The 26,639-nt window shown below is 41.3% G+C and overlaps 1 protein-coding gene across 1 annotated transcript in view; it reads right to left on the bottom strand.

Annotated features, from left to right (window-relative positions):
- LOC122816501 (coronin-7-like) overlaps positions 1-26,639 on the bottom strand; it is a 3,324,782-nt gene that overhangs the window by 2,864,079 nt on the left and 434,064 nt on the right. The window lies entirely within an intron of this gene.

Below are 26,639 nucleotides of genomic sequence, written 5' to 3'. Positions count from 1 at the left end.
CAAACAACTGCTGAGACTGTCTGAACTCCTTGGTTCTGCTCAAATAATAACGCAACTGCCTGTGAATATCCAAAGTATGCAAAATCTTCTCCCTTTATTTTGAGGATTTGCATAAAAGTAGGCAAATGAATAGTTTGGTTTAAGGCCACACTAGAAACCACTTTAGGCATAAAGGAAGGATTAGTACGCAAAGATACCCTATCCTTATGAAAAATCAAGAAAGGCTCCACTGCCATAAGGGCTTGTAATTCAGAAACCCTTCTTGCAGAAGTAATGGCCAACAAAAAAGCAGTTTTCCATGACAAATACTTTAACTCGGCAGTAGCTGCAGGCTCAAAAGGTTGTAGAGTAAGTTTTCCAACACAAAATTGAGATCCCAAGCAGGAGTAGGAGCTCACGTGGGGGTCTTATGTTCTTTGCCCCTCTGAGAAACTGCTTAAACAAAGGATGAGAAAATAAAGGAGGGTCACAGTCATAATAAATGGCTGCAGCATGAACCTTTATGGAGGAGAAGGACAAACCTTTGTCTAATAACTCAGTAAGATATTGTAAGGAAGCACTAAAATTAGGCTTGGAAACATCAAAGTCCTTCCCTTTGCTCCAAATAAAAAAATCTCCTCCATTTATCAGCATAAACTTTCCTTGTACTAGGCCTCCTGGCCTCCAAAATAACATTCAAAACTTGTTGTGGAAGCTGAGAACCTCCAGAATCTAAAACAGAATATGCCAGGCTGTTAGATGCAGAGACTGAATTCTGACATTGAGAAAGTGATTGCCCTCCTGAGACAAAGGTGTGGAATCAAAGGCAGAGGCCATGGAGGCTCTCGGACCAAACTCCTCAGTAGTGGGTACCAGTGTTGTCGAGGCCAATCCGGTGCTATCAGGATCATGGATGGCTTGTCTTGTCTGGCCTTCAAGAGAACCTTGGGCAGAAGAGGTAGAGGTGGAAAGGCATATAAATGAAGATTGTTCCAACTGAATGACAGAGCGTCCACCTTCCAAGCTGTGGGATGAAACCTTTTTGTGCAAAACTTTGGCAACTGGTAATTTAGTGGAGAAGTGAACAGATCTATGTCTGGAGTTCCCCATGACACTGTCAACTTTTGAAATACCTGAGGATCCAATTTCCACTCGTGAGGATCCACTATTTGTCCGCTCAATATATCTGCTAAGGAGTTCTGTGCTCCTGGTCGAAATCTTGCCTGAAGATTGAGGTTGTAACTGAGAGCTGTCTCCCACAAAATCATCGCTTGTCTGCAAAGAGGGTACGAATGAGTTCCCCCTTGCTTGTTGATGTACCACATGACAGTTGTGTTGTCTGTTAGAATCAACACCTGCCCTGGGTGAAGCAAATCCTTGAAAGCCATCAATGCAAATTGTACTGCTAACATCTCCTTCAAGTTGATATGCAAATGTTGAAGTCTGGCAGGCCACGTGTCTTGCACCCATTTTCCATTGAGGTGTGCTCCCCAGGCCTTGTCCGAGGCATCCGTCGTTAGGATCGGACTCGCCTCTGGTCGGGTCACAGAGAGTCCCTTGTTTAGGTGACATTCCTGAGCCCACCACAAAAATTCCTTCTGAATGCAAGGTATTATCTGAATGACAGTGTCTAGATCCTGGCAGTGTTGTGTCCATAGATTTTTGAGATACCATTGAAGCTTCCTCATATGCAATTTGGCATTGGGAAGCACCAGAATACAAGATGCCATGAACCCCAAGGCTTGAAGGACTGTCCTTGCAGTCAGCCTGGACTGTAGAGACATTTGATGGAAATAAAGTGAAAGACTTTTCTGTTTGTCCGGGGTCAAAAAGGCCATCTGGGAAGCTGTATTCAGTCTCACACCCAGAAAGCACATGTCCTGAGAGGGTACTAGACTGGACTTTGTTTCGTTCACAGAATACCCTAGGCATCTTAACACTACCATCACATACTGTAGATGCTGAAGAAGCTCGTCCTTGTCTTGCGCCATAATCAGGCAATCGTCCAAATAAGGATAAATTTGTATTCCTTCCATCCTGAAAAAGGCAATCACTGGAGCCAGAACCTTTGTGAACACTTTGGGCGCAGTAGATAAGCCAAAGGGCAATGCAGAGAACTGATAATGTAAATTTCCAGCTCGAAAACGCAGGTACTTCCTGCAACTGGGCCTGATAGGAACATGAAGATAAGCCTCTTTTAGATCCAGAGTTACCATCCAGTGATCTTTTCCCAGCAGAGGCAAAAGCTGTTGTAATGTCAACATTTTGAACTTTGGAATGTCCAAATAAGTGTTGAGGAGAGATAAATCCAAAATCGGTCTCCACGTGTCCCCTTTCTTTGGTACTAGAAACAGGCGGGAATAAAACCCTAGACCCACTTCTGAAGGAGGTACTGGCTGTATGGCTCCCATGTGAAGAAGTAATGAAATCTGTTTGTGAGCCTCCATCCTTTGCCGAGGAGGAATGTCTGGCATACCTTTGAAAGGAGGCAATGTATGGAAATAAAACTTGTAACCTTTGTTTATAATGTCCAACACCCATTTGTCTTGGGTGATTAAAACCAATTTTGCTTGAAGAGAGCTAGCTTTCCTCCCAAAGGAGCTGCCAGGCAAGAAGAATCTGGCAGCTGAAAATGCAGGTCATTGGGCCTGTTTACGAAAGGACTGGCCCCTACCCTCACCAGCAGATTGAGCAGGCGAACTCCATGTTCTAGGCCTAAAGGTACTCTGAGCTCTGCCCCTACCACGCCTAGATCTACCCCTAGACTGGGAATCAGAAGAAGGGTACGTCCACCCCTTAGCAGGCCAATTTCTACTAAACTTAGGAGGTTGAACCTGCAAAAAATCTTTAACAGTCTGCATAGACTTAGCCTTGTCCTCCATTTTCTTCAAAACAGACTCCACAGGAGGACCAAACAAAACTTCGGACTGTAAAGGGGCATCCAGAATTCTAGACTTAACATGCTCAGATAAATTCTGATCCTTAAGCCAGGCATGCCTACGAAGAACCGAACCAGTGGCAGCCACTCTAGAAGAAGCCTGCAAAGCATCAAAGCCACACTGCAAAGAATGCTTCCCCACCTGTTCAGAAACATGCACCAAATCTTGCAATTCTTTACACTCTATGCCCTCTGCCAAAGCATCCACTTTAGATTTTAGCTGAGAAAGGAGGAAATTCTGATATTTCAACATATGAAACTGGCAATTTAAAGCCCTCATTGCTAAAGTAGAAGAGGTGTACACCTTCTTACCCCATCTGTCCAAAGCTCTAGCTTCCTTATCTAGAGGAACAGGATTCTTTACAACAGAAGCCCTAACACCCTTAGGCCCCTGACTAATAGTTTCTGGGTCCGCCCTAGGACTCTTATACAGGTATTTATGAGCCTCAGGTACCCTATAATACCTGTCCGGTTTAACTGGTGCAGGAGGCATAGAATCTGGATTAAATGAGGCCTCGAAAAACATCCTGAACAACATCCAAAACAGGAGGAATAGCCAAGGGTCTGTGCTGTGGTAAAAACAAGAACTCTCTAAGCCTCTTTCTGGAATCTGAGTAATCCTGTCCTTCCCACTTAAAATGTTCCCTCAGAGTGTAAGGTTTCTGAAAATGAAAAATCCTCTGGAGGGGAAGCAGAAGGAGTAGAATCCTCTGCATCTGAATCCGAATAAGGAGGAAAATCTTGAATATCTTCAGCAGAAGACTCAGAATCATCTGAGGCCTGCTCCAAAATTTCCAACTCTGGCTCTACCCTGGGCCTCTTATCAGGAGGGGGCATGGAAGCTCTAATTAAAGTAATCAAATCTTCTGCCATTTTAAGCATATGCTTCTTAGGTACAGACCCTGAAGAACCAGAACTAACTCCAGAAGAAGGCAAAACAGACCTGCCCTTAGAAGGAGCCCTAGAAACAGTAGCAGAAGGCCTAACCCCCTTAGGCAAATAAGGGAGAATAGTAACCTGAGAGGCCCCTTCAGCCTGACCTGACTCCTGCGAGGCCACATCCTGCAAAATCAAGGTTTCCCCCTGAGACTCAACAGAAACTTCAACCGGATCCACCTGTTCCACTGCAGTCTCTAAAGGACCGGCGTCCGAAATGGACGAATCATCCTGTCTAGGCTTTACAGATTTGTCTTTACGCTTCTAGGATCCGACGGCATATTATAATTACACCAAAGACTAACCTAGCGCAATCTAGCCTTCTCTTAATAGTGCGCTTATTAAACCTAGCACAAAACCGACACCCAACTACGTCGTGCTCCGGTCCCAAGCAAGGGATACAAAGCGAGTGGTAATCCCTATGCGGTATCTGCTTCCCACAAGAAATACAATTATTCACTTTTTCTGACATCCGGTAAATAACTGAGGCAAGAAAAAACAAAAATGCTCCCAACTTGGTATGTCTGAAATTCAAAACAAAAATTTCAGAAAGCCGAACGGCACTTGCAACGCTGCTTCTGCATCGGACCATGCGGCAAAAAAGACTGAGGATATGACGTCGGTCATGCGCTTTTATACCCTGACGCTCTGATGTCAGGGCTGTATGACCGACGTCAGCCTAATACTTTGGTATTCGGGCCGACCGAGGACAGCGGACTACCCATAAGTAAGGACTGCAGCAATGTGAGATGAAGAACATCAATGAGGGCCTTTGGAGAAATGGACAAGAGGTTTTGAATGGTATGTGTAGGAATTGGTTGAAGGCAGACAGATCCAGTTTAGGCTGCCATGTGCCTTCCTTCCTGGGAACTAGGAAGAGTCTGGAGTAGAAACCCCTTCCTTTTTGGTGTTCTGTGACAGTTTCCCCCAAGCCCTAGGCAGGTAGGATCTCAGTTTGGGAAAAAGCCTTTGTCATTTGGTTTTGGGGAATGTCTAGGAAGCCTGATGGTTTTAAGGGCTGCTTGAATTTGAACTTGTAAACCCTTGAAATGATGGTTAGTGCCCACTGGTCTGAAGTTATGAGGGACCAATTTTATGCTCGCCTTCCTCCAGATCTGGGAGATGGAAGGTAAGGGAGATGAGGAAAGGGGAGAACTATCACAGAATAGTCATGACTGTTCCCTGCCAGGGGCCTGAGGTCTGGAACTCTCTGGCCTAGACGTTTCTGAATGCCATTCCCTGGGTCTTTGGTGCTGCCTCTACCTCCCTTCCCTAGCATTAGACTGGGACGGAAAGGACCACTGCTTAGAAGGATAGTTTCTGCTAAAACAAGGGGGCTACACCTGCAGGAAATCTTTAAAGACTGCACAGACTTGGCCTTGTCTTCCATTTTTTTTTTTTTTGAACACGGCTTCTGCTTTGGGGCCAGAAAGGAATTCCTTGTCCAAAGGGGCATCCAAGAGGTTTGATCTGTTTGTGCTCTGGGAGGCACTGTTCCCTCAGCCAAGCATGTCTCTTACAGAGCCTGCAGCTGCAGCCCTGCTGGCGGCTTCCATAACATCATACTCACAGTGGAGGAAATGTTTTGCTACCTGGGAGCTGGAATTAGAAAGGTCCAGCAATTCCTTAGAGAGCCTCTTGTTCTCTAAAGTCATAGGATTCTGTCTGATCTGATCCAGTAGTGTCCTGGTATTTTATCATGTGGAGCTGGCAGTTTAATGCCCTCACAGATAAACTGGCAGAAGTGTAAGCTATTTTGCTAAAATAGGACTCTGCTTTCTTTATTTTGGGCAAATGATTTCTGGAGGAGCTAGTTCTGACTCCTTTGTGGCCAGGGGTCATGACCTCTGGGTCAGCTGCAGGATCCTTAAGGAGATGCTTATGAGAATCCAAAACCGTATAAAATCTGTCAAGTTTTCTAGGGGCAGGAGAAAGGGAGTCTGGCTTCAAGGAAGAGTCCATAAAGACATAATCTACAACCTCTAAAAGAGGAGGGATGGCGAGGGGTTTATGTTCTGGGAGGTTGAGAAATTCCCTTACCCTTTTCTTGGAATTAGGGTAATGTTGGGCTTCCTACTGAAAATGTTCTCTCAAAGTGTGCAGCACTTCCCTGAAAGATAAATCCCCAGTTGGAGAAGCAGAAGCCAGATTCTCCTCAAAGTTTGAGTCTTCAAAAGGATGCCACGGAGGGGCCCTCTTCCAAAACAGAATCCTCCTGATCAGAAAGGACTTATGGGAGGGGATCTCTTTTTCTTTTTCCTAGAGAGGATTCAGAAGGGGATTGCCTTCCTCTAACAAAGAAATAAGGTCCTGTGCCAATCTCACAAGGTCATGCTAAACCTGCGAGTGGGAGCCAGTAGGCCTTGCGGGTGGCTGAGAGAAAGCCACTTTCCTAGAATTAGCTCTCAGTTTAGGCCTGGTGACATCTGAAGCACAGACAACAGTCTCCCTTGGAAGAATGATCAATATCAAGGTCTGGTGCCACACATCAGCTGTGCTGCTGCCATCTGAAATAGACACCTTCAGAGTGTTCCTGAACCCAACAGATTAACAGAGTCTAGGGCTTGGGCAAATGTTGATGGACCAGACAGCATACTGGACTCTGAACAGGTCTCGATAGAGGCCTGCACCACCAACTTAGTCGAGGAAGGGGGCCACGAAAGCACCTCCCCTTCTTCAGAAATAATAAGCCTGGGAGGACTGGTTGACGGTGACCGTTCAATGTCCGATGCCCTAAGCCTGGGGCAGTTTTCCTTCTCCTGTTTACAATTGGGTAAATCAGCTTTGGATTGACAGTCAGATGCCATAACACGTGGTCTACTTGATGCTTCACGGAAGTGCCTAGCTAAAATATCGGCCCTACATCTAAGGGTTCTAGAACTGAAATGGGCACAAAAACAACAGTTGGGAACATCGTGATTTGAGCTCAAGCAAGTTACACAAAAAGAATGTAAGTCTTGGTGTGGAATCTGTTTAACACAACGCAGAAATTTATTGGTCTTCTCTGACATTAATCAAAAAATGTAGAAAGGGCTCCCCAACGAGGTACTTAGCTTTCTGAAGTCTTCTCTCTGGTGCAGACCGACTGATGCACACACACTGAATTTCTGCTTCAGGCTCCAACAGCAAGAAAGAACTGAAATCATGACATTGGCCGACTCCCCTTATACCCGAGCGTAATGACATCAGTCAAGGCGTCTGCTGGCTGTAGGAGGAGGGAGATTTTTCTCTGGTAGTCAGGCTGGCCAAGGGCTTCTATAGTAGGAAATCCCATATGTCAGGACTGCAACATTGAAACACGAAGAACATCAACTGTGGTCTTTCAATCTTTCCTGGATTACAGGAGAAATCAAACCTGAAGACTGGAGAGGAACAAACACCCAAACACAGAAAAAAAAATAACAATAACAGTACATGCAACACTCCCAGATCATCTGACTTCTTACTGCAGTTAAAGAGATCTGGAGATAGATCCTAACATTCCCAGTTTAAAAGGTAAAGGGAAGGGGTTAAAGTACTCTGGGACAATTTTAGGAATCCAGCAGGTCTTAGTCTTACTGGGGATGGAGATGAAGCTTTCAACAATAGGACTGATTGCTTCTGCCTTTTCTACTTTGTGTTACGACAAGTCAAATAATGTACATAATGCATGAACAACGTTGACAAAGACCAAATGTAAAAGTTGAAACAAAACATTGATGGTCCTTGACGAACTTCTTTAACTCTCAAATGTGTTATGGGTAATGGATACCTACTAAACATATTTCATGGGTTCCTAATATACAAAAAATTACAACTTAAAACTATGCCATAAAAAATCCAAAATGCTGAGTTTGCAAAACAAAGAAATTTGAAATAGATCACAGTCAAAATATTGTGAAATAAAATCACTGCAAACAAAATGTGTAATGTAGGGGGCTGCTCTCCCTACACCCAAAATCTGGAAGGTCATGCCTCCCACACCGTCAGACTTGAAATACACTAACTCACAGTCAGCCTTTATTTTTTCAGTAATCAATGAATCGTTTTCTAAAACTTGTATACCAACTGTGAAATTAATATATAGTCTAGGATGGGTGCAGCCCCTCCACTGGAAGATGCATTTGGAATTACATATTTTGAGAAAATATTTCTGTTACTTTTAATGCTTTCATCTGGTTATTTTACATAAAAATAAATTGATGTTGCAATATAGTTTTGTTGAGAAGTTTGTTGTTGTTCTTGTCTCCTTCCCTCATTAACAAACCAATATGATATTGAAAGCAGTTTGTAAAAACATTTATTTTCCAGATAGATAGCAGCATATCCAAAGTATACTAATAACAAGCTTAGATGAACATTAACACTTATCAGCATGAAAACAATACTCTTTCCAATCATAATTCGCAACCTTGATTGACTGCAAAAAATACACAATTATTCAGAGACTGATGGTCAGATATTTTCACAAATTCTGCATTTTCTCTTAACTTCATTCACATAGTTCCACATTAAAGCTGTATTCAGTAACAAGACCTGTAGCATAACAAGGCCAAAGTACATAAACATTTTATAGGTTCATAGGTAGGTACTAGGCTATTGGCCCTAGGGTCTATATAATCCTAGCCAAACTGTACCCTGGCTTTCACCACCCAAGAAAATTATTTTCCTGTGCCCCTGTTGAACAGAGCCACAGAAGTAATCCCCGGGGTGAATTTCCCATCTCCTATCCAATCAGGATTTTTCTTGAACAGTGCTAATTGAGGAGCTTTGTTTGACATAGATAGGTAGTTTGTTCCACAGTATGGGAAGTATCTGGGACAGGAATCTATCCCTCCAGCAGGTTTGGTTTATTGTGGTGACAAGGGTTAGGTCCCTAGACAGTGTAGCTCAGAGGGATTTCTTTAAGTGGAGCATGTCCAACAGCTCTGGGTTTGACATAGCTTTGTATGTTAGGCAGTTTTACTTACGTTTCTAACTGCCTCAATGTTTTATTTTGCTTTTTTTTAATAACAAAGCAATATTATAAAGTTTATCTAACTCGCAGCATAAACATGCTTCAAACCTAAAATACAGAAATCCAGTTTGTTGGTTGTAATGTCTAAAATAATTTTAAGAGAGAAAATCCATCTGGGCATTTACATTTTTTTGATATTTTAATATAGCCCTAACAAGTTTACTTCAATTTCTATGTTTTAAGAATTCAGTGCTCTGGATCCATTTTTATAACACTTTTAAAATTATTATTTCATATAATCAGCATAAATATTAATATACCATGTGAAAATATGAGGTACTACCAGCACAGCTAGGTGGAATATTGCAAATAAGTCATTTGTGAGTATCAAACTGATTTATACAAGATGCTTGTGTTACCAATGTATTAGAAATGTATGTCATGTGTATATCAAATCGATTTATACAGATGTTTTGTGTTGAAAAGGTTTGTAAAGTGCTTGTGCTTGAAATGTATCCACAGTGTGCCCTACTGGAGAGAACAGAAATGTACATGCACTATTGTAACTGTTTAAATGGACATGTTTTAACAGAGGAAATTGGAAGGCTAACCTCAGTCCAGCAAACTTTAAAATATATCTAAAATTAAATCACTTTATTTGCTAGGCCATAAAAATGCTATCAGACAGGTTTCAATGCAGCCAGAGACACAAAAAAATGTAGTAGGAAGCTTTATGTATTGCTTTTGGGGTGAACTAATTACTACTTGAAGCATGGAGGTATGAAATTGTTTTAGGACTTCCAGTAATTGCCACAGATCTAAGCAAAAGCCCTTGTGTGTGTGTATTTTTACAGGTAGGTGCTAAATCCTGCCAGCTACCAGAAATGGGGTTTGCATGGGAACTAGACATCAGATGACCAGAAGCGATGTCACTCTGCATGATATCCCAGAAGTAATATTTTAGATATTATTTTGAGAAGTCTCTTAGTGAGACAAGAGCATTTTGTAGTCTGTCAAGAAGAACAATTCACCACATCATCTGCCTTGCTCTACTAAGTAGGGAATAGTAACTCCCTCTCAGTCAGGAATATAGTGAAGCTTAATTTAGGTATTGTTGTTTATGTATTTGAGCATGTCCTTCGATGTTATTTTAAGCATTTCCTGTGGTTTTGAACTCTGATGTCACTGTAAATATATACTTGGTATTTTCTTGCTCTTTTATTATTATTTATTAAATATATTTAAACCTTTTATTGTGGCTGATCTTTGTAAACACACTTCAGTTTCGAGACTGTTTGCATATTTACTTGGTGACACTGTGTGGGCCACTCCTAAAAGCCTTGCTCTTGGTCAAAGTACCATTTGTATTAATATTAATTTCTCTCAGTATATTGGGTACCCTTGGAAAAGCCTTAAGGTAGCTGGCAGGAGTGTCTGCTGGCAGTCATAAGTATCTTATAGTCTGGTCAAAAGTGGGCATAGCTAGTAAACCTTTGCCAGGATTTCCCCCATGTGTGTGTGTGTGTGTGTGTGTATATATATATATATATATATATATATATATATATATATATATATATATATATATATATATATATATATATATATCTTTTTTTTATACCTCCCCGTGAACACCCCCCTACTGGCTCCTTTATTACTGGACAAGAGATGGGGTGTCACATACCACATTATTTATTTTTTTTATGCAAAAGACTGGGCGGTTAGACAGGAATTTATCAGAAGCCCACATATCTTACCATATGCTTTCATCAAGAATTCTGGGCAAAGCCAAAAATAATGGGAGCACAAAAAAACCCAAAGTCAAGGATAATTTAATGTTATTTTAATTGACTTAAATAACTGAACAACAGATTTTGAATCAAAAAGGATTCTCTGAACAATAAAAAATATGAAAGTCTAATGCCTGGTATTTTTTTTTTTATTTATCCTTTGACTGGTAAGGTCCAGTAGGTTAGTCACTGCTTTCAGTGGAAACCCAAAGTGGTATTTATACTAGTAGGGAAATTTTGGCCAGGACATCAGGGAACTTCACATACACTTTTCAATAGGTGTTATGGGATATTTTACATCCCCCTGTGCTACCACCAACTCAAGCAAATGGGACCTTGGTTTAACAGCTCATATGAAGGATGGCATACTCCCCTCATAATGCTGCACTGCAGTTTCTGCAATATGAAATTAATTCAGTAATCCTGAGTAGGAATAGAAGCCACAGCCTTCTGATCCTCCTGCACAAAAGGCAAGCATGCTATCTCTGAAGCCATCAACTGACTGAATTCATCAGTGTTTTACCACAGTTTTAAACATTGTACAAGCAACAGGGCAAATTCAGGGGCATTCTGTAAAGTTATGTACAACTGAGAAGTACGGCAGCCCAACAACATTTCCAGTCTGACTGTAGCAATCTCTCATAATTTACATATTTTCACCAGAATCACAGAAAAGCACACATCTGAAAATATGTCACATTAATTCCAGTTACAGGCTGCCAGCTTTGTTATGGCATGCTAATAAACAAGGCTCATTTGTACGGAATGCCCAAGATGGCAGCATACTGATCGACAGCTTAGTTTCAGCTCTCTGTGTAAAAAAAAAAAAAAAAAACTGAAAAATAAGAGCCAGAGAATATTGCCAGCCTGAGAAAAAATTTTTTCCTGAAGAAGTTCTAATTAAATAAGGGAAACTAAAGCACTGACAGTGGTTATAGGTGTCATTAACATCTATTCCTTGATTTGGTTTGTTTTATACATTTACGCTGCTTCTGGCTTTTCAATAATAAAATGTACTCACAAGTGATTAAATGAAAGAATGAAGGAGTATATCAACTCAAAGAACAAAACCTGGAAAAAAACAGAAGCATCTTTAGCTATCAGATGAACTGATAAAATTGCAAAAATCAAAAGAAGAAAAGACGGTCTGAGAATGAGATTTCTCAAGAAGATCTGTTTCAAAAAAATGGCCGAGTTAGAAGACAGAATGCACAGAGAAAACCAGAGACTTTCATCTGTACAAGAGAAATTAGAAGGGAAAGACTGTTAATTTTATGAAAGTACAAATAAGCACCTGGACTAGTATTCCACAGCATGACTTGTTAACTGAAAGACACGTTGCATGTATGCTCCAAACCTGGCCATGAGAAAGCAGCCCAGACCACCTTTAAAAGGAAAGAGGAAATCCTTCCAGCAGAAAGAGATTATTATGAAAAAACTGTGGCAGAAGTGAAAAGTATTAAAAAATTGGAGAAAGAAGTGTGTTTGTAGAAAATTATTATTCACTGTGCACCAGGCAGTGGCGAAGCAAATTTATCCCAGCAATCATGGAATGTTGAGAGGCAGGCTTAAGATTCAAGCTGCTGTATCCAGCTGTCTTCAGAATATTTTTTTCCCAGAGCATCAAAAACATTTTTGATGCAGAATATGCTAAGGTGGAAATAGGTTCATAGTTTCAAAGGGGAATATAACTTTAGCAGCCCTGAAGGGCCAATAAAGAGAGGTCAGAATCAAATTCTGTACATTGTAAGAGCTGAAGACCTTAACCATTATGCCAAACCCATGCCACTATGCCAAACCCACCAAAAAAGATTATCCAACAGAAAGTGAACGAGTACACAGAAAGGGACTCTGCTTCTCATTCTTTTGACAATATAGCTCAAAGAGAAACTTTGCCAGTGAAACATTTTCCAATGTTCCAAAGGAAAATGCTTGACAAACAGAAAAAGCACAAGAGTTGACTAGAAGAATCAGGACTACCTTGGACTTGAACCAAAATCTAGTGTTATGAAATGGAAATCACAGGACAGCAACACTGGAATTTGTAAATAAATTGGAGACTGTAAAGCATCACTCACATTTGTGAAATATGGTGTTGCAAGAAAAACTGGCAGATAAAGACTGGACTTTTCTTGATATCGTTAAACGTCTGGGTGGACTGTAAAGTACATACCCCACACTTTTTGTCGTTAATGTTTAGAAGGAAACTAAAACACAAAAAATGACCAAGTAAAACAATTGCTTGCATTAGTGTTTGCAAAAAATATTTCCCGTCATAAACTGCATTTTATATATAGTAAAGCAGTTTTGTGCAGTGTAGCCAGGTATTATAAATGTGGAGGAAGTCTCTACAGTGATTGTTGTATGTATTAAAGACATTAAAGTAAAAAGAAAAGCTTTTTTAGTTATAAGAAACATATGCTTACAGTAAAACTGAGTGTAAAATTGAATATACAAGTGCTGAAAGGACCACAAAGACCACTGTAGCCAGAATAATGTTAAGCGCTTTCATTCGTTTATTCACACAAACTTCATAACAAAGCGGGTATAAAATTGCACTTATTACATTATATTGTACACAATTAAGACATTTTCTCTTAATCTGACAAGGTTGTCAAGATTAATGCCCTTGGCTTAAGTTATAAGCAAATGTTTTGTGTAAGCAAGTACTCTAGAAAAATAAGTGAAAATGATGAAAGCTATGAAAAATGGCAAATTTCTTACATCTGCAAATTTAACAGTATTTTTTGCATTAGCAAACTTTAATTGGAGTCAAGAAGTCTACAGCTAAAAAGCAGCTGTACATTCTGTGGTGAGTGAGATTTACAAAGATTCATTGCTGACTACATTTACATGGAGATGAGCGGTCTTCCGGTGCAAGCAATTAATCTGTAGTGTTCAGAGCATTCTTTGCTGAGGGAAATGCAAAATTTAAAGGCACAATAGCAAGTAGTTAAGTGACCATGTCTGAAATTATGGGAATGGAGTAAGAGATAGGAGCCTGTAGCAGCCGTTATATGTTAATCCATTTAAAAGAAAAGTGTACAATTTAGTTTTATTAAGATAGACTTCCGTGCCCTTTGTGCTAAGGTATTTCTGTTTTTTGACGGCAGGAAATGTCAGCAATGGCAGAGGGAAAAATAAAGGAAAAGAGCACTCGGTGGTTGCAAAACTGATTTAAGAAAATAAATAAGTTCTGAAATATAAGTGCATAAGTGTATTCTTTTGAAAGATGAAAGCGTACTTGTTTTGGAACAGACTTGGTCTGCAAAATTTGAAAATACAAAAGGAAATGAAATGAAGAAGAATCCATAAATCTACTGCTAGAAGATATAACTGATTGTACCTCTTGTGCTAGCAGGTAAACATTTCCTCGGGCCATCCACAAGCCTCGGGATTGTGCCCCCCACCACCACCGCCTTTGGTTCTGAAACAATTTTCAGCTAAAGCTCAAATCAGCCCTGGGAATTCTCAACTTGTAAACCAAGCCTTCCAGAAGAATTAATTATTAGGGAAGAACCATAACAGCCATGCTGACCAAAAAGTGCTGCAGACAGACCTTGGTTAGCAGTGCAGAAAAGACCTCTGGCAGACATGGCTGCATGATTTAAGTACAGCACAATTTAGTATGATTATAACCATCTGCTTCACAAGTATTCACAAACATGACTCCCCACACCACACTCATCTGATGAGCCACTGAGCACCTGATCGCTTTGTGTCCACCCCCCACCACCACCACTTGTGTAAGCAAGGAATCCTCTCACTCCAGCTAAAAGCAAAGAAAACTCTAACCAGCAATCATCCAAAAATAGACTGCAGCCCCTGGATCCTGGTATCCGACTCCACTCTTGCACAGCAATCTGGTTGTCTTCCAGATACCCAAAGTGACCACCATCCAACCTACCTAATAAGGAACAGATCCCAAACCATCAACCAACCTATCCTCAGATTAGTTAGAAACAAAAAAACCTTTATAGCTACTGATCTCATCCATACTCTAAAAAGTTGTAACTGGACCCCCCCCCCCAAAACATCTACCTCTAGACGATGCCGTCGAGTACTTTAACACAACATTCATAAAAATCAAACCATCATGCATCCCCTAGAACCATTAGAATAAAAACTAACTATGCCCCATGGCTAAGAAAAGATACCATAATGAAAGAAAGGGACAAGGCCTGGATTCAATATCAGAAAAACAAAACCACTGCTTTGAGACAAAACTATGTAGAGCTCCGTAACAAAGCCAAAATACAAATCAAACTAGACAAATCCAGCTGCTATACAAGCATGCAAGAAAATATGCTCACAACCCACAAAAATTCTGAGCCTCACTAAATGGTATACTGCATCCAGGAAAGTCCACAACTCCAACCCCTGTGCTTCCAAATAACCATGAAAACATTCCTACTCAGTTTAACAAATTCTTTACCGAAACAATCTAGACCCTTGCCAATGCCCAAAATAGTACTAGCAGCCCCACACCAATAACTACCCCAACCCACCCCAACATACAAAACAATAGCCCCAATTTTCATCTCCACTCTGTATCCGCCAAATCAATATCTAAACTCCTTGGAAAACTTAAACCAACCACTCTAGCAGCTGCTAACCTGCCAGCAGATGTCCTTCAGATCTCAGCTGACGCTATAGTCTATCCTGTCTCTCTTCTCATAAACAGATCTCTCTCAGAATGCAAAGTCCCCACCTCATGGAAAACATCATATATAATTCCACTGCACAAAGGAGACAACTCCTTAGAGCTCACCAACTATCACCCAATAGCAATCCTATCACCTTTATCCAAAATATTAGAAAGAGTTGTTCATACTCAACTAATACAGTACCTCCAGAATAATAACCTACTTTCCAAATCCCAGCATGGCTTTAGACCTTCCCATAGCACCATGACAGCACTACTATCATTCACCAACATAGTTAGCCGCCACAGAAACAAGGGTCTATTTGTTTCTTCCATATTCTTAGAACTATAAAAAGCCTTTGACATGGTAAACCACAGTCTGCTTCTTGATACCCTGTCCTCCCTAAATATAAGTCCCTCCTCTAGATCATGCTTCAAATTGCACTTTTATTTAATTACTAAATTGTAAACTGCTTTTTCATACTGACACTTGTATTTTCTCTTTGTGAGTGTTCTTTCCATGCTTTTAAAGTGAGGTTTCTAGGTTCTGCTCAAGCATACCTCTCAAGTGTACCTCATTACGAGGAACGTACCTCATCTGGGGTCTTAAAAACTTCATGTTCATCAAAGTTCCACATTGAAAGACACTGTCACACATTCAGTGTTAGGATTTTTTTTTAAGTGAAATCCATTGTAAATAGAAATGAATCATATTAGTTCATTAAAAGATCTTCTCTATAAGTAAAACCAGCATATTTTAACCATGCTAAGAACTTCCTAATTGAAGTTGTTAGTAAGCCATTAGTATGTGTTCCACATTTTGCCCATTTGTTCCACATTATGAGGGCTAGTGTTCCTCATTTTGGACATGGAAGGTTGAGAGCTATGTGCTCAGGTGGCATAATCTTGATGGAGGCCTGTTGTCTAGGCCTGGTAGTTTTGTTTGAGTTTTCTGTGTTTCTGGCAGCCATTTTCTGCCGATAGTCTGTCTTCATTATTATTGAGAGTAACAAGGCCTACTGACCTTCTGTAGAACGAGTGATTGGGTAATAGCAGGGGCAGAGTAGTAATTTGATCTTCTAACTCTTCCATCCTTACTGGTATATAAACCCTGTGTCTTGAAAAGGTTGTGCTTGTATTTATCAGGCTGTGGATCATATTTCATTACTGAAACTAAGCGGAAAGTCCTTAAGATTCCAAGAGCAGGAGTTATTTCTTACACTTATTTCACTGAACTGCACTTCTGAAACGCTTATAAATGTGCTATACAGTTGATCTGTTACATTTTGCACTGTTATAAAGCTTTTTTTTATTGTTTCACTGCATTTATATAATGTTTTATACGGTTTTAACTGTATTTTTCATTGCTAATGTTTCATTACTCTAATTGTACGTTTACTGAATTACTTGACTGTAAACTGCTTTTTCATACTGAGAGTTGTATTTTCTGTTTGCGACTGCTCTGTCCGAGCTTTTCTGTGCATTTTTGATGTTTCTCTGTTCTACAGCTAGGAACTGTAATAGTGTGCATTACTATAAGTGTCTGTTTACAGTTAAAAGCATTCTCTGGAGTCCGCTTACTCCTTGATCTGTTTAAAACCTTCATTTAGTGGCTACAGCTAGAACTGTAATTTTCACCCTACCTAGTGTTGTGGTGTTATATTTGTTGGCTTTGCAGTTGCCCACCTATACTGTATATTTGATTTGTGACTCCTCCCACTCTAGTGTCATTAGTTCATTCAATCTAACAGAGAACATTTGTGAAGGCCAACCCACTCAGATTCTTGACGTTGAATTAACTTCTGTTCCAGCTTTCTCTATTTCCACTTTACTGGAAAAAAAAATTCTAAGCTTGCTTCCCCCTTTCCTGTGGCAGGTCTTGTCCAGATACGATTTGCTGTGTTCAGGACTGTTTGTGAGCTCCTGAGCCCCCCCCCCCTTCCACTTAACTAGGGTTAAACTATTCCTGGCACCATAAAGTCTGCTCTTCAAATTTTCCCTTGGAACTAGCCAGCTTTTTAGTTTTAGCACTCAAATCTGTTTCTTTGAGCTCAGCACTTGTTCAGAACTCATTGTAAGCACTAAATAAGCTACAAATTACCACAGCACTCAAATTTCCTCACTTGTCTAACTTAATAAATAAGCACCTATCCAGGCATGTCTAAAGGTCAGCTCCTGGTGTTTTCTCCTGTCTACCTGATGAATCTGGGCATCTTAGGACAATGCAGCAACTGCACCATGTACACAGACAACCCTCTCCTTCTACCACCCAACACTAGGACCTGTGAGAGATGCACTTATATAGCCAAACTGGAAGCAAAGCTCTCTTCACTGAAGACTGGACTAGACAGTCAAGAGGAGAAGGTAAACACTTGCACCACACTCATCACATAGTCCCTCAAAACCTACACCACCAAAACACACACACAGAAGCACAAAACACACACCTACATTCACGGAGGATCTCAGTAAAAATCTGCCCAAACAACAGAGACCTCCAAAGCAGAAATGCAAGCAACCTCCACCCCCCCCAACACAACCCAAATGACACATAGCCCACATACTCAGTGTGCCACTCAACTACAGACCTGATCATCACAAACATGGGGACAAAATGCTCCACACCAGAAGTATACCCCTCACTAGTGAGATCTGACCACAAACTAATCACCCTGGATATACATATCCCACCTCCACCCCCAGCACAAAAGACTACAGTGAAAAACTTCTCAAAAGCAGACCACTCTTCTTAAGACTGAGATGGTATCCTCTTTAAGCCCACTGTGCCAGTGGATAACACATCCCACAATGCCGAATCCTTCACAAATGCTTTCTATGGACATCTCCAAGAATGCATGGATCATGCAATCCCAAATAAATCCAAGTCCCTCTCCACCAAAGGTAAGCGTCCTGTCTAGTGGACCTCAGCCATAAACAAATTGTATAACAAAAGAAGGAAGCTACTGCACGTCAGAGCAAAATCCCATGAAGGGAAGACATCTCTGATCAACATTAGCAGCAAACTACGTTCTCTCATAAAAACATCCAAGGCCAACTTTGAGAGAAAAATCGCTAAGGACACTAAAGATAACCACAAAGCCTTCTTCAGCTATGTTAGAAACCTGGGCGGAAACCCTCAGATATGCTCAGAGTTGGTTCACAACAACAAAAAATAAACTGAACCCACAGATATTGCCAACATTCTGGCTGACAGGTTCAGTGCAAATTTCTCCCCTCCCTCACCCCCAAAAGAAGAAATACTTATCCCAGCTGAATGTAATCTCCCCGTCATCTCAGATGTCCAAGTGAGAACCGCCCTAAACAAAGCAAAAAACACATCAATGGGACCTGACGGTATCCCGGGTTGCGTGTTACGTGAACTCCAAGAGGAGCTAAACCCACACATAAAAATGCTATTTAACCTTAGCCTTACTTCGGGATATGTACCTGAACACTGGCGTACAGCAACAGTGGTCCCACTCCACAAGGGGGGTGCCTCTACAGACCCTGGAAAATACCGCCCCATAAGCTTAACCAGCCTGGTCTGCAAATCTATGGAAAGAATCATTACGGAACTCAAACAGAGACACAGGGGACCTACAGACACTTGACCCCATCCAGTTCGGCTTTGTAAAGGGCAGTTCCTGCCTTTTAAACCTGGTTGACTTTTTCGAAACAGTCACTAGAGCCATTGATGAGGGCAAAGCAGTCCATATAGCATACCTGGACTTGGCTAAGGCCTTCGACAATACCCCACTCAGGCATCATAGATAAGCTCAACAGCTTAAAAGTAAACCCTTATGTCACTAGATGGGTTGCAAACTGGCTAAAGGACAGAACCCATAAAGTTAAAATCGCTGGAGCAATGTCAGACTCAAAGCCAGTCACAAGTGGTGTCCCACAGGGATCTGTCCTGGGACCCCTCTTGTTCGGCATTTATTTCTCAGATGTTGAAGCAAACATGGGAGGGCTGTGGCTGACAAAGTTCGCAGATGACTGCAAACTATGCGCCATAGTCGATACACCAGCAGACACATACATCCTACAAAAAGGCCTCACAGAAGCGGACAACTGGTGCGAGTCACGGCCTTAAACTAAATGCCAAAAATGTATAGTCATCCCTTTGGGAAAAACAAAGTACCCACAAATTATCACATAGACAGCAACCCACTGAGTACGGAAAAAGTAATCAGAGACCTAGGGACCCAAGTTGACAGCGACCTCTCATTTGACACCCACGTTGCCAAAGTGGTTAGAAAAACATTCTACCTTGCACACCTCATCATGAAGGGATTCACATCCAGATCCAAGGATGTCATTGTACCCTATATTCCTCCCTCATCAGACCCATGATTGAGTACAATGCCCCATTTGGTATGTACCTCACCCAGCATTTGCAACAGCTGGAGAGACCACAAAAGTACCTCACCAAGAGGATCAAGGGTCTCCAACATATGTCTTATTCTGCCAGAATAAAGAAACTTCAGCTCTATTCAGTAGCATACCGCCTGCTCAGAGGTGATCTCTGCCTGACGTACAAGGCCATGTCCAATCAGGATCTGATGGACATGCTCCACCTCAAAAAATCCAAATCCATCAGGACCACGAGAGCTAAAGACTTAAACCTCGGCACAAGTATGAATAGGACATGCTGGAGGGATAGATTCATAACCCAGAGGCTTCCCATGCTTTGGAACAAAATCCCAGTTCGTATTAGGCAGAGACCCTCACTGACTCTCTTCAAGAGAAATTTTGATGAGTGGATGGGAGATCGTAAGTTTACCCCAGGGGTCACATCTGTGTCACTGCTAGACAGGGGCACAGTAAACTAATTCTATTATATAAGGGGACCTTCATTGTGTCACTACTAGACAGAGGCACAGTATTCTAAATTTATTCTGTACATTTTTGTACCATTTCATGGGGTGGCAAAAGCCACATCACTATGGCTAGGCTTACAAATGCCCCAGGGCAGATAGCCTAGTACTATATTATGAAACTATATATATATATATATATATATATATATATATATATATATATACACACATACATACACACACACACACACACACACACACACACACACACACACACACCTCTGATTGTCTACTTTAAGAAATGTTAATCTTTAGCATGATGTCCTGTTGCGTGTATATATGCTATATATATGTTTGTTAATCACCAGCATGTTGTCTTGATGTGTACATATGCCATATGTATGCATGTTCTACTTCTTTTTACTCTCATGTAACGTATTGTAATGTGGAGCATTTCTCCCCGGGCCTCCGCTGAAAATGGACCTGTGTCCAGTCAGACTTTCCCGGTAAACAAATGTAAATTAAACAAATGTAAAATAAATAGCCATTGCACTTTTTACTTATGGCTGATAAAAGTTAATGTTTTCTAAAAACATACAAGCTGTTTTTCACATCTGAGGGGAATACAGATAAGAAAAGATAGACAGCAATCAATGTAAGTGGGAATAATGGATGTAACATATGTTTTAGCATGGGTAACTTATTTTAGGTTAGGTAATGTCTGTGGGTGCAGCTGTCAGTTTGGGGCAATTGTTATCATTTGGAGGGTTAAATTTCATTTTTTGAAAATGTACATACTTTTGTGTGTTGGTTCTAAGATAATAGGGGATGAAGTCCATAGCTGCCCTTAGGCATAGACTAACTGGGTGCCGCTCTAGCAGGGGTACTTTTCTGGTGTGTGTGTGTGTGTGTGTGTGTGTGTGTGTGTGTGTGTGTGTGTGTGTGTGTGTGTGTGTATTATATATATATATATATATTGATATTGTAATAAAGAAATGGTTTCTTTACTACAACAAATAAATATATACCAGAAAAGTGTCCCTGCTTGAGCAGCAAGAGAGGCTTCCTAGGGGGAAAGTCCTATAGATTTTGCCTGTTTGCTGGCCTCCTGCACCTACTGCCCATAACCTCCACAGACAATGAATTGGGTACATCACAGATGGGACAGAGGAAGAAATCAAAAAATTCAAAAGTGCGAGTCTGGCGAAAAGATAAGATTGGCAATGGTGTGAGGCAAATAAAGACTGAATCCAGAGCTTATCGAAACAATCCTGTATTGATTTGTGACTGACTGTGCAGTAGCTTGGCAAGAGAAATTTTTATTTGAATTTATATTTTATTTCTTACCACTGTTTTTCACTGTTTGTAGACAAGAAGATTTTCTTTGATTTATATTTTGTTTTACTTTAATTTTCACTGTTAGTTGTTAGAAAGGGACAAGTTCTAGACAGGCAAACTCTAGCCACCCTAAGGGATATAGTCAGCAATAAGCTCACACAGACTGCAGAGAGGACAATCCAGAGCTTTTGTAATCAAGCCCGTCTTTGGTTTGTGATTTACTGATCTTTACTGTTAAAAAGAGGTGCAACTGCAAGAGATAGCAAGTAAAAACTACAATGCGCAGTCATGCATTGCGTAACTGAATTCCAGCTTTTGTCTTATTTTCAGAGCTTGTACAGTCAGAGTAACAACTTTATTGTGCTACTTTAGCATTAAGTTGTACATTTTTTGCGTGATTTTTTTTTCTCACAGAAGTTGATTTAAGTTCTCTTTGAATTCTGTGGCAAATGATTTTGATTCTTTCTTTTATTTTTTATTCATTTGAAGTAGAAAATGGATTCCTTAAATGAGTATGCCATTAATGATTTGCTAAAGCACAAAGTACAGTTTTGTACCTACCATAAATGTAGATGTTCGAAGATCCACATTGCTGCAGTCCTAACACTTGGGTAGTCCGCTGTCCAATATCAGAGTATAAGGCTGGCGATTTGACTGACATCAGAACGTCAGGGTACAAATGCGCATGACCGACGTCATATCCTCAGTCTTTTCTTGCCCCAGATGTCAGAAGACCCTAAAAAGAAAGGTCAAAACGCATAGACAACAACTAAACAACCAACCAGCCTAACACCAAAAATATGTACAATATATACAATATATACAATTATACCTCAGATGGATAACCCAACCCACACAACCACCTCAAACTACAGAGGGAAGGAGGGATTGGACTGCAGCGATGTGGATCTTCGAACATCTACATTTATGGTAGGTACAAAACTGTACTATGTTCTTCATCTCACATTGCTGCAGTCCTAACACTTGGGTAGAATCCCAAAGCAGAGGTAAGGGAGGATGGCTAAACTATAATGAAGCAGGAGCTGCCAAAATGCCCTGCAACACAGCAGTGGCAAAACCAGCCCTGGATTTAGAGTACAGTGGAAGGTGGTAATGCCTAGAGAAGGTATGCACTGAACTCCAAGTGGCTGCCTCCAAAATATCCTTAGTAGCCACCCCTCAAAAAGCTGTTGAAGTGGCAGTAGCCCTAGTGGAATGAGGCCTAATCCCAGCTGGAATCTCTTTGCCATGATGGGAATAACAGAAAGCAATGCAAAATCCAATCCACTTGAAATAGTTTGTTTTGACACGGGCTTGCCCTGAGAGCACAAAGCAAAAGAAACTAATAACTGCTGAGATTGTCTGAACCCTTTAGTTCTGTCCAAATAATATCACAACTGCCTGTGTACATCTAAAGTGTGCAAAATCTTTTCCCCTTTAGTTTGGGGATTTGCATAAAAAGTAGGCAAATGAATAGTTTGGTTTAAAGCCACACTAGAAACCACTTTAGGCATAAAGGAAGGATTAGTACGTAAAGATACCCTATCCTTATGGAAAATTAAGAAAGGCTCAACTGCCATAAGGGCCTGCAATTCAGAAACCCTTCTTGCAGAGGTAATGGCCAACAAAAAAGCAGTCTTCCATGACAAATATTTCAACTCAGCAGTAGCTGCAGGCTCAAAAGGTTGTAGAGTGAGTTTCTCCAACACAAAATTGAGATCCCAAGCAGGAGTAGGAGCCCTTCATGGGGGTCTTATATTCTTTGCCCCTCTAAGAAATTGCTTGAGCAAAGGATAAGAAAACAATGGTGGGTCACAGTCGTAGTGAGCTGAAATTGCTGCAGCATGAATCTTAATAGAAGAGAAGGACAAACCTTTGTCCAATAACTCAGTAAGATATTGAAGAGCCACACTTAAATCAGGCTCAGAAACATCCAAATCCTTAGCTGTACTCCAAAATAAAAATCTCTTCCATTTATCACACTTTCCTTGTACTAGGCCTTCTAGCTTCCAAAATCACATTCAAAACTTGTTGTGGAAGTTGAGACCCTCTACGGTTTAAAACAGAATATGCCATGCTGTTAGGTGAAGAGAGTGAAGTTTGACATTGAGCAAATGACTGTCCTCCTGGGACAACAGATGTGGAATCAAAGGCAAAGGCCATGGAGGCTTCTGTACTAGACTTCTCAGTAATGGGTACCAGTGCTGTCGAGGCCAATCTGGAGCTATCAAAATCATCCTTGGCTTGTCCTGTCTGGCCTTTAGAAGTACCTTTGGGAGGAGAGGCAGAGGTGGAAAGGCATACACATGAAGATTTTTCCAACTGAAAGAAAGAGCATCCACTTTCCAAGCTGTGGGATGAAACCGCTTTGTGCAAAGCTTTGGCAGCTGGTGGTTTAGTGGAGAAGCGAACAGATCTATGTCTGAGTTCCCCAGGACACTGTCAATTTCTGAAATACATGAAGATCCAGTTTCCACGGGATCCATGATTTGTCTGCTTAACACATCTGCTAAGGAGTTCTGTGCTCCCGGCAGAAACCTTGCCTGAAGACTTAGTTGTAAACTGAGAGCAGTCTCCCACAAAATCATTGCTTGCCTGCATAGAGGATAAGAATGTGTTCCCCTTGCTTGTTGATGTACCACATGACAGTTGTGTTGTCTGTTAGAATCAACACCTGCCCTGGAAGAAGTAAATCCTTGAAAGCTATTAATGCAAACTGGACTGCTAACATCTCCTTCAAGTTGATATGTAGATGCTGTAGTCTGACAGGCCACTTGTCTTGTATCCACTTTCCGTTTAGATGAGCTCCCCAAGCTTTGTCTGAGGCATCTGTCGTTAAAATTTGACTCGCGCCTAAGCGGGTCACAGAGAGTCCCTTGTTTAGGTGACATTCCTGAGCCCACCACAAAAATTCCTTTTGAATGCAAGGTATTATTTGAATGACAGTGTCCAGATGCTGGCAGTGCTGTGTCCATACATTTTTGAGATACCATTGCAACTTCCTCATATGCAGTTTGGCATTGGGAAGCACCAGAATACAAGATGCCATGAACCCTAAGGCTTGAAGGACTGTCCTTGCAGTCAGCCCGGACTGAAGAGATAGATGATGGAAGTAAAGGGAAAGATTCTTTTGTTTGTCCGGGGTTAGAAAGGCCATCTGGGATGCTGTATTCAGTCTTACAAACAGAAAGCACATGTCTTGAGAGGGTACTAGACTGGACTTTATTTCGTTCACAGAATACCCCAGGCATCTTAGCACTGCTATCACATATTCCAAATGATGAAGATGCTCGTCCCTTCCTTGAGCCAGAATCAGGCAATCGTCCAAATAAGGATAGATCTGTATTCCTTTTAGCCTGAAGAAAGCTATCACTGGAGCCAGAACTTTCGTAAATACTCAGTAGATAAGCCAAAGGGCAATGCAGAGAACTGATAGTGAGAAGTCCCAGTCGCAGATATTTCCTGCAACTTAGCCTGATAGGAACATGAAGGTAAGCCTCCTTGAGATCAAAGTTACCATCCAGTGATCCTTGCCCAGTAGAGGTAAAAGCTGTGGTAGCGACACCATTTTCAGCTTGGCAATGTCCAGATAAGTGGTGAGGATAGATAAATCCAAAATTGGCCTCCACGTGTTCCCCTTTTTGGCACAAGGAACAGGCGAGAATAAAATCCTAGGCCCCTTTCTGGCATAGGAACCGGCTGTATGGCCCCTATTTGGAGTAACAGAGAAATTTGCTTGTGAGCCTCTATTCTTTGTTGAGGAGGAATGTCTGGCATGCCTTTGAAAGGAGGCAAGGTATGGAAATAAAACCTGTAACCGTGATGTATGATATCCAGTACCCATCTGTCTTGGGTAATCAAACTCCAATTTTCTTTGAAAAGTGCCAACCTTCCTCCCAAAGGTGCTGCCAGGCGAGAAGGTTCTGGCAGCTGAAAAGGTAGGTCATTGGGTCTGTTTAAGAAAGGACTGACCCCTGCCCTCACCCGAAGACTGTGCAGGAGAACTCCCTGTTCTAGGCCTGAAAGAGCCCTGACCTCTGCCCCTGCCACGTCTAGATCTACCCCTAGACTGGGAATCATAAGAAGGATACGTCCACCCTTTAGTCGGCCAATTTCTACTAAACTTTGGAGGCTGAACCTGCAAAAAATCTTTAACAGTCTGCATAGACTTAGCCTTGTCTTCCATTTTCTTTAAAACTGCCTCAACAGGAGAACCAAACAAGACATCAGATTGCAAAGGGGCATCCAAAATCCTAGTTTTAACATGGTCAGATAAATTTTGATCCCTCAGCCAGGCATGCCTGCGAAGAACTGACCCAGTGGCAGCCACCCTAGATGAGGCCTGAACAGCATCAAAACCACATTGCAAAGAATGCTTACCCACCTGTTCAGAAACATGCACTAAATCTTGTAACTCTTTACAATCAATACCTTCCGCCAGAGCATCAACCTTAGATTTCAACTGTGAAAGGAGATAATTTTGATATTTCAACATGTGAAATTGGCAATTCAAAGCTCTCATGGCTAGAGTGGAAGAAGTATAAACTTTCTTTCCCACCTATCCAAGGCCCTGGCCTCTTTTATCTGCCGGAACTGGATTCTTGACAACAGAAGCCTTAACACCCTTAGGCCCCTGGCTAACAGTTTCTGGGTCTGCCCTAGGACTCTAAAAAGATACTTATGAGCTTGAGGCACCCTGTAATACCTATCTGGTTTAACAGGAGCAGGAGGCAAAGAATCAGGATTAAGAGAACCCTCTGCAAACACATCTTCCACCACATTCAGAACAGGAGGTATAGCTAAAGGCCTATGCTGGGGTAAAAACAAAAATTCCCTAAGCCTTTTCCTGGAATCAGAGAAATCCTGACCTTCCCATTTAAAATGCTCTCTCATGGAGTGAAGGGTCTCTGAAAAAGAAAAATCCTCAGGAGGAGAAGCAGAAGGAGTAGAATCATCCACATCAGAATCAGAATAATGAGAATACTCCTGCAAGTCTTCAGCCGAAGACTCAGACACATCCGAAGCCTGCTCATAATGCCCCAACACAGGTTCCATCCTAGGCCTCTTATCAGGAGGGGGCATAGAGCCTCTAATCAAAGTAATTAAATCTTCTGCCATTTTAAGCATGTGCTTCTTGGGCACTGAACCTGAAGAACTAGGAGTGACACCCACAGAAGCAAAACTAGACCTGCCTCTAGGAGAAGCCTTGGAAGCACAAAGAAGGCCTAGACACCTTAGGAAGGGAGGGAGTACAGTT

Source organism: Protopterus annectens, chromosome 12.part0, assembly GCF_019279795.1.
Source record: "Protopterus annectens isolate FY-2018-M chromosome 12.part0, PAN1.0, whole genome shotgun sequence".
Lineage (NCBI taxonomy): Eukaryota > Metazoa > Chordata > Ceratodontiformes > Protopteridae > Protopterus > Protopterus annectens.
Note: the sequence above shows the minus strand (reverse complement) of the source record. Positions and strands in the feature narration are given on the sequence as shown.